This window comes from Protomyctophum parallelum (assembly GCF_964188405.1).
Source record: "Protomyctophum parallelum genome assembly, chromosome: 1".
NCBI classification, from domain to species: domain Eukaryota; kingdom Metazoa; phylum Chordata; class Actinopteri; order Myctophiformes; family Myctophidae; genus Protomyctophum; species Protomyctophum parallelum.
This window is the reverse complement of record NC_139697.1, coordinates 22,132,296-22,141,868: the sequence shown is the minus strand read 5'-3', so window position 1 is coordinate 22,141,868 and position 9,573 is coordinate 22,132,296.

Below are 9,573 nucleotides of genomic sequence, written 5' to 3'. Positions count from 1 at the left end.
CATTGCAGTTTCAAGTTCTTCTAGGTCGAAGGGTTTGGTTTGAGGACTGGCTGATTGTGGTTGGTCTGATACCACTGTGCGATGGTATTCTATGTGGGTCGGTGGCGGTGTTGGTTACGACTGTTGGCCACCAGTTGTGACCAACACCGCCACCGACCCACAGGAGAATACCATCACACAGTGGTATCAGACCAACCTCAATCAGCCAGCCCTCAAACCAAACCCTTCGACCTAGAAGAACTCGAAACTGCAATGGGAAAGTTGAAACCCGGAAAAGCAGCAGGGATTGATGACATACTGGCAGAAATGATACAGCACCTGGGACCTAACGCAAAGACCTGGCGCGTGGGGATACTGAATAAATGCATGGCACAGAAAACCATCCCTTCTGTCTGGAGAAAGGCCAAAGTGGTTGCAATCCCCAAACCTGGCAAAGACCCATCACCCCCAAAGAGCTACCGACCCATTTCCCTCCTCTGCATCAGCTACAAGAGAGGCTGCTACTCCGCCTCATACCACTCACAGACACCAAGCTGACTAAAGACCAAGCTGGTTTCCGTCCTGGCCGCTCCTGTGCTGGACAGAGCTCAACCTCACCCAACACATGGAGGATGGGTTTGAGGGAAAACAAATAACTGGAGCAGCATTCAGAGATCTCTCTGCTGCCTATGACACTGTCCAACACCGCACAATGGTCGGGAAAAGCCTCCTCAACAACAGGCGCTTCTATGTCCAGTTAAATGACCAGAGGAGTAAATGGAAAGCCCAAAAGAACGGCCTACCACAAGGTAGCCTGCTCGCCCCCTCCTTTTCAATATCTACACAAACGTCCAGCCACTACCCAAAGTAGTAGTACTGGAATGAAATGATAGAACACCTCACACACACATAGTTTCCTTTCGTGGCTGTTTACATTCGAGGGTCGCCGGTCCTCTCGAACGGAACAGTTTAACGTCATGCCCAGGACGAAAAGATATAGAGAACACCAACATGACAAATAACAGCAGGAAGGCATGGGCCACAATCCACCGTCTTGGGGGGAAAAAAATAGCTGATCAATAAGCCCCAAACGCGTTGCACTGTGACCCGTTTTGAGCTTGTACATCGGCTATTTTTGCTACAACAGCAATATGCAACGTGGCCCTCTGGAGTGAGAGTGGAAATATAGTGGAAATATAGTCTCCATCGTCAAAGTTGCCCACCCCCATTCTAAACACTACAACATGCAGAGGAGAAGTCATAACAGAACCATCTAAACACTACAACATGCAGAGGAGAAGTCATAACAGAACCATCTAAACACTACAACATGCAGAGGAGAAGTCATAACAGAACCATCTAAACACTACAGCATGCAGAAGAGAAGTCATAACAGAACCATCTAAACACTACAACATGCAGAGGAGAAGTCATAACAGAACCATCTAAACACTACAGCATGCAGAGGAGAAGTCATAACAGAACCATCTAAACACTACAACATGCAGAGGAGAAGTCATAACAGAACCATCTAAACACTACAACATGCAGAGGAGAAGTCATAACAGAACCATCTAAACACTACAACATGCAGAGGAGAAGTCATAGCAGAACCACCTAAACACTACAGCATGCAGAGGAGAAGTCATAACAGAACCATCTAAACACTACAGCATGCAGAGGAGAAGTCATAACAGAACCATCTAAATACTAAAACATGCAGAGGAGAAGTCATAACAGAACCATCAAAATACTACAGCATGCAGAGGAGAAGTCATAACAGAACCATCTAAACACTACAACATGCAGAGGGGAAGTCATAACAGAACCATCTAAATACTACGACATGCAGTCATAACAGAACCATCTAAACACTACAGCATGCAGAGGAGAAGTCATAACAGAACCATCTAAACAATACAACATGCAGAGGGGAAGTCATAACAGAACCATCTAAATACTACAACATGCAGTCATAACAGAACCATCTAAACACTACAGCATGCAGAGGAGAAGTCATAACAGAACCATCTAAACACTACAGCATGCAGAGGAGAAGTCATAACAGAACCATCTAAACACTACAGCATGCAGAGGAGAAGTCATAACAGAACCATCTAAACACTACAGCATGCAGAGGAGAAGTCATAACAGAACCATCTAAACACTACAACATGCAGAGGAGAAGTCATAACAGAACCATCTAAACACTACAACATGCAGAGGAGAAGTCATAACAGAACCATCTAAACACTACAGCATGCAGAAGAGAAGTCATAACAGAACCATCTAAACACTACAACATGCAGAGGAGAAGTCATAACAGAACCATCTAAACACTACAGCATGCAGAGGAGAAGTCATAACAGAACCATCTAAACACTACAGCATGCAGAGGAGAAGTCATAACAGAACCATCTAAACACTACAGCATGCAGAGGAGAAGTCATAACAGAACCATCTAATCACTACAGCATGCAGAGGGGAAGTCATAACAGAACTATCTAAACACTACAGCATGCAGAGGAGAAGTCATAACAGAACCATCTAAACACTACAGCATGCAGAGGAGAAGTCATAACAGAACCATCTAAACACTACAGCATGCAGAGGGGAAGTCATAACAGAACCATCTAAACACTACAACATGCAGAGGAGAAGTCATAACAGAACCATCTAAATACTACAACATGCAGTCATAACAGAACCATCTAAACACTACAGCATGCAGTCATAACAGAACCATCTAAACACTACTCTGTCGATCTAGTCGATTATTTATTCAGCCACGGACCACCATTTGAGGCCATTTAGCCTCTCAGACCCATTTGAGCCACTGACCACCATTGTGAGCATAGAGTGCCCTTAAAACAAGGCTCCAGATCTCCCAAAACAAACTGGTCAGGCTCCTACTTGGCCTCACCCCCCGAACCCACCTCACCCCTGCCCACTTTGACAGGCTGGGATGGCTTAGGGTCGACGACAGAGTACAGCATCTTGCAATGGGTCTGGTCCACAAGATTCGATACACCACCAAGATACCCATGTACCTGTCTAAATACTTCCTTAATGTAAACGAAGTCCACACCCACAACACCAGAGGGAGTGCAACAAACCATGTACAACCCAGATTCGGCACAAACAAGGGACTAAATTATTTTCGCTCCTATGCCACCAAAATGTGGAACGCCCTACCAACAGTCATTAAGACATGTGAATCCCTTGACTCCTTCAAAACCGCTCTCAAAGGGCACCTACGGATGGCTACAATTCGAAACTGGCCTCTGTAAAATCTGAATCCCCCCCACCCCCCCCATTTTCCCTCACTGTATATTGTATCTTTTCCCTTTTTTGCTTCCCATATGATGAATTCCTGTTCTGTACTTTAGCTACATAGAAATGTCTATTTGTATGTCTGTATGTCTTTAAATGTTTTGATGAATTGAACAATGTGGACCCTGTTGTAAACAAGTGTAATGCTTAATTGGGTCGTCCACTCACAGTTGACAGTCTTTGTATTGAGTTTGTGCTTAAAATGTACTGTAAATTCTACAAACTGTTAATAAATATTTCAATCAATCAATTTCAGGCACCCAGAGGAAACCCTGAGGCCAAATGGACAGAGTGGCCGAATGAAGGTATTGCAGCCTGGCCCCAAACACATGAACGCGCTGGTCCGTTGACTATCATTGTGCACGTTCACGACGGCAGCACGCTAGCTAGCTAACGAACACGCTAGTTCCTACTGTGTTGTGTTCATATATGTTACTAACTACATTATAAAACCATGATCCAGTAGCCCAATGGATACCGTCGATGGTATGTGAACAACCGGGCCCGGGTTCACTTCCCAGTCGATGACCGAGTTTATTTTCTTCTTAACAAACACAACTGTTTGTTTGCATCAAGTCGAGGTCCTTTATTCATTCGGTATCTGAGCCACGGGACCACCATTTTTAGGCTCAAATACTGAATGAATAATGGACCTCGACGAGAAAAGCTAAAACAATTGTGTTAGTTTGGTAAGAAATGAAGCTAAACTCTCAGTCCTCGATGGGGACTCGAACCCGGGCCCTGGCCGTTGTCTACTAGGCGCCGACGGTAACCATTAGGCTACTGGAACACGGTTTTACATAGTGGCACGAACATAATATATAAACATCACAACAAAGTTATCATATAAAGTGATCAGATGTTTGAACAACAACAACGTTAAGTATTAAATAACATTTAACGTACCTGCTTGCTGCGGACACGACGACGCCACGGCGGACATGGTGACGTGGCAAAATCAAAACAACACTGAGCAAAACCCCCTTCCACGCGTCTCTTCCGTATTTGAGGGGTTGGCGTCACTTCCTTCCGGGTGTGACGTGAGGCCACGCCCGTGAGTCTTTTGCCGCGTTTAACGCGTGAATCTTTTTATTTTTTACAATAACGTTATTTTTCAGAAAGGAAGCCATTGAGGGTTAAAATGTGTCTTAATGCTTCCAACTCGAGTATAATTATTATTAATGTAAACTGTAAAGTGTCCACGACAAAGAAAATGTATAACGTGAAGCTTCCTTGAGTAAGACCCGGAAGCGGGTTACGTCACGGCTTAAATAGTCAATACAGACATTAGTCCCTTTCTTGGCAGCGTCCTCAGTGGTCTAGCGGTCTAGACGCCCGACTTCTTAATACAACTTTATAGAACTTCACGGGTTCAAACCCCTTTGATGTTTTTCTCAATCATTGATTCACAATATACCAGAATGCACGTTTAATCATAATACATAAAGCAGACAGCCCTGTGATTAAACCTTCAGCATTACATTACACTGCAACCCCACTGTGGCTAATACCTTTTTATTCACAATGCCAAGTTATTGTACTCCTAATAATATATCATGGTGTATAGTCTAGCTCTGGTTTGATTGATTGATTTAAATATTTTATTAATAGTTTGTAGAATTACAGTACATTTCAAGCACAAACTCAATACAAAGACTGTTAACTGTGAGTGGACGACCCAATTAAGCATTACACTTGTTTAAGAGGGTCCACATTGTTCAATTCATCAAAAGTCCACATTGTTCAATTCATCAAAAAACAACATTATTACAAACCTACACTAGAAAATTCGCAATTTAAAAAAATTGCAGAGTGTGGTTGCCGCAGTGGCTTACATATGCCCCTCCCACTAGTATTGCCAGCCAATTACAATTTCAAGTCACGCCTTAGATCATGCGTAAGTAATTCGGAGGGGATTTAACCCCCGAAATTCATGTTTTTGCGACAAACGGTTACATTTCTCGCATTTGCGGCGCCCCCTATGGATGAAAATGGAATTGCTTTTAGAACTTGGTTGATTGAACCACCCCGGACATGTGATTGAAATTTGGGATGGATTGGACATTCCGTTCGTGATTTATGGCATTCTTTGTGATGTAGGCCCCTCCTACTAACTTCGGAAGACGATTACGGCCGAACGATACGCACTTTCAAAATTCTGGGTCCAGAGATCACGTATGCCGATTTCTGTGAGATTTGGACAAAATCTGTAGGAGGAAAAGCAAAAAGTGTGTTTTGGACAAAATTCAAAATGGCGGAAAATCTATCATGGCGGAAATGGGCGTGGCCTATATGGGGAGATGCGTCATGACCCAAGGAATCCAGGGGGAAAATAATTTTGATTTTACGACCTACGGTTCAAGAGTTATAAGCCAAAAGGTAAAGTGGGCTGTTATAGCGCCACCATGAGGCCGACCGATAAAATTTTAGGGTTAAATAATTTTAGGGATAATGTTGAATTATCCCTAAAAGTTTTGTAACTATAGTGATTACAGTCTCCGAGGAACAAATACTTGAATGTGAATTTTTGCCTTTTCCCATTCATGTCAATGGGGGAATTTAATTCACTAATAAATTCATATCAATTAAACTATACAACATTTCTCTTAACAAAATACAAGCACACGATTCCCGATTTTTCCGGTCAATTTGACATATGGCTCAAGTGCGTACAGCTTACAGTGTGGGAGGTATAAAGCGTCAAAATAAAGACTACTCCAGTGAAATAATAAAGTGTCACAGTTACAAGAGTCTGGTTGCCCATTCGGGCAACCACACTAATTACAGACTGGTTAGACAAGACAGGTAGCAACAAATGGAGCAGACAGGAAACACTAGGAACATAACAGAAGTACACAGTTCATGACACAAATACATAAAAATCATGAATCATATGTAAGCTAAGAACCTGACAGTGGAATATCTATAACTAGAAAGCAGTTCCTGTAGAAACTGCGTGGGCTCGCGTAAAATGCTTTGTATAAAGTTATTGCCGTGTCAAGTTTGAAACTCGGGGACCGGAGTAATGGTGTTACCATTGGTGGTCTAAATCCATAATCAAAATTTCTGGACTGTAACATATTGTAAAGAAAAGTAGAAAATGTATTAAAGCTGAAGTAAAAGTTAAAAAAGTATGAACATTTGTAAAAACTATAGTTTAAGCATAAATAACTGCATAAAGCGGAAATAAAGTATGTGGAAGTAGTATGATGCCCAAAAAGGGGCAGAATAAAGTAAGTAAAGTATTACTGTCTACTAATGATTTGTAATGTATGAATAATGCTTTACAATGTATTCTTGATGAATCAAGAAAAGGTAAAAAAGAAAAAAAATAGTCAATCCAATGGAGTATACATATAAAAGCATTCATGAGCTTAACAGAAATAGCATACTTTTACATGTAAATAGAAGGTTCAAATAGCATATAGGCCTATCTTTAAAAGCATAAACACAATGATTATTGATAATGGTCTAAGATATTTCTTAAAAAAAATATTAAGATAAAAAATATTAAGTTCTTTATTATTATTTTTTTCCTTTTAAGTTTAAAAAAAAGTTAAAGTTTAAATTTTTTAATGTTTTAATTTTTTTTTAATTTTTTAATTTTTTAATCATGCTAATGCTAACATGCTAATGCTAACATGCTAACATGCTAATGCTAACATGCTAACATGCTAATGCTATCATGCTAACATGCTAATGTTAACATGCTAATGCTATCATGCTAATGCTAACATGCTAATGCTAACATGCTAATGCTAACATGCTAACATGCTAATGCTAACATGCTAATGCTATCATGCTAACATGCTAATGCTAACATGCTAACATGCTAATGCTAACATGCTAACATACTAACATGCTAATGCTATCATGCTAACATGCTAATGCTAACATGCTAATGCTAACATGCTAACATGCTAATGCTAACATGCTAATGCTATCATGCTAACATGCTAATGCTAACATGCTAATGCTAACATGCTAACATGCTAATGATAACATGCTAATGATAACATGCTAATGCTATCATGCTAACATGCTAATGCTAACATGCTAACATGCTAATGCTAACATGCTAACATGCTAATGCTAACATGCTAATGCTAACATGCTAACATGCTAATGCTAACATGCTAATGCTAACATGCTAACATGCTAATGCTATCATGCTAACATGCTATCATGCTAACATGCTAATGCTATCATGCTAATGCTAACATGCTAACATGCTAACATGCTAATGCTAACATGCTAATTTTTAAGTTTTCATTTTTTTCATTTTTTTCAATTTTTTTCAATTTTTCCATTTTTTTTAATTTTTTTAATTTTTTTTAATTTTTTTTCATTTTTTTTCATTTTTTTATTTTTTTTAAAGTTTTTTTAATTTTTTAATTTTTTTTTTAATTTTTTTGAAAATATTTTTTTATAAACGTGTGTGTGTGTGTGTGTGCGTGCGTGCGTGCGTGCGTGCGTGCGTGCGTGCGTGCGTGCACTTGCGAGAGCTGTGTAAAGGCCAGCCAATAGGAAGACAGGGTGTGAGTGTGCGTGCGTGCATGCGTGCGTGCGTGCTCTTGCGAGAGCTGTGTAAAGGCCATCCAATTGCACAAATAGCAGACCTACAAGCCCACAAGGTATCGCAGAGCAACTCATTGAGATCTTGTAACTTTAATTTCAGCCCTGTAATTAAGCTCTTATATGTCTCAGCTGTGGAAGTGTAAAAGACAAACAAGTGGCGCGCAACTTGAAGGTCTTGATCTTGAATGGTCTTGAATGGGGGGAAACTATGCCCGAACAAATTGCTCTATCGCAAAAAGTAAAAGTCGAATGCAAATAATTATTTCGCTGTGAGTGGCCTGAGATATTGAGGTACACCATGTGCGATTGTGGTGTTGGTACGATCGAAAATGTGGTTATAAGAGCGAGTTAAGAATTGTCATCGCGATAATTTCCTCGTAAGGATTTTACTATGGAGGTCAATGAGCAGATTGACTGTATTTGTGTCACTTAAAAGGCCGTAGTTCACATTCTGTATGTCTCTGTGTTTTGGTGGTCACATTGTGTGAAAGAGGACATGTGTGGCTACAAAATGACCAAAGGACATGCGTGTAAAGTGAATACTTTGGCCGGGACGGCAATTTGTTTGGTAAATTTTCAAGGAAAGATTTTCTGTTCTACGCACTCTAGTGAGAGAAGCCCGCACTCTAAGTTGGCACTAATTAGGCGAAACGGCCTGCGATTGAACTGCGATTTCGGAAAAACCGTTTAACGTATTCGAATACGGTTTGAACCACGAAAAAGTCCAGAGTCGTGTGAGCTTTCTAAAGTTTAAATCACGTTTCTACGACAAAGTATGCCAGAGTAATGAGGCTGCAAAAGTGAGGTTGATTTAGAGATAAATCCCATACATTGTCAATGGGAGGAAAAAACTATAAATAAAGTTAAATATTTTAAAAAGTATAAACTTTTTCAAAACAACTTTTTCACCAATGAAAGTTCAAAGATAGATGAACATTATAAAGTTTGAATGAAGTTTCAAAGTGAAAGTATGACGGAGTAATAAGAGCTCAAAAAAGTTAACTGTGAAAAATGGGACCTTTCTTCCATCGACTCTCACTATAAAGAATGTAAAAAAAAGTTAAAAAGTTAAAAAGTATAAAAAGTATAAAACTTTGTAAAAATTCTAATTGGAGCATAAATAACTGCAAAGAGCTGAACAGTTTGAAGTTTGAACTAAATTTCTAGCATAAAGTATGTGGAAGTAGTTAGGTGCCAAAAAAACGGCGGAATAAAGAATAAGCGGAATAATAACTAGAAAGCAGTTCCTGTAGAAACTGCGTGGGCTCGCGTAAAATGCTTTGTGTAAAGTTATTGCCGTGTCAAGTTTGAAACTCGGGGAGTAATGGTGTTACCATTGGTGTTCTAAATCTATAATCAAAATTTCGGGACTGTAGCATATTGTAAAGAAAAGTAGAAAATGCATTAAAGCTGAAGTAAAAGTTAAAAAAAGTTTTTTTAATTTTTAATTTTAAAGTAATGTTTTAAAAATGTTTTAATATAGATAGGCATATAGGCCTATCTTTAAAAGCATAAACCCAATGATTATTGATAGATTTTTCTTTCATTTTGTAGAAGTTTTTAAAGTTTTTAAAAGTGTTTCTTTCAATGTAAAAATAAATAAATAATTAAGTTCTTTATTAAAAGTTTAGTTTTTTTTAAGGTTTTATTTTATTTTATTTTAAAGTATTTTTTTAAATATAT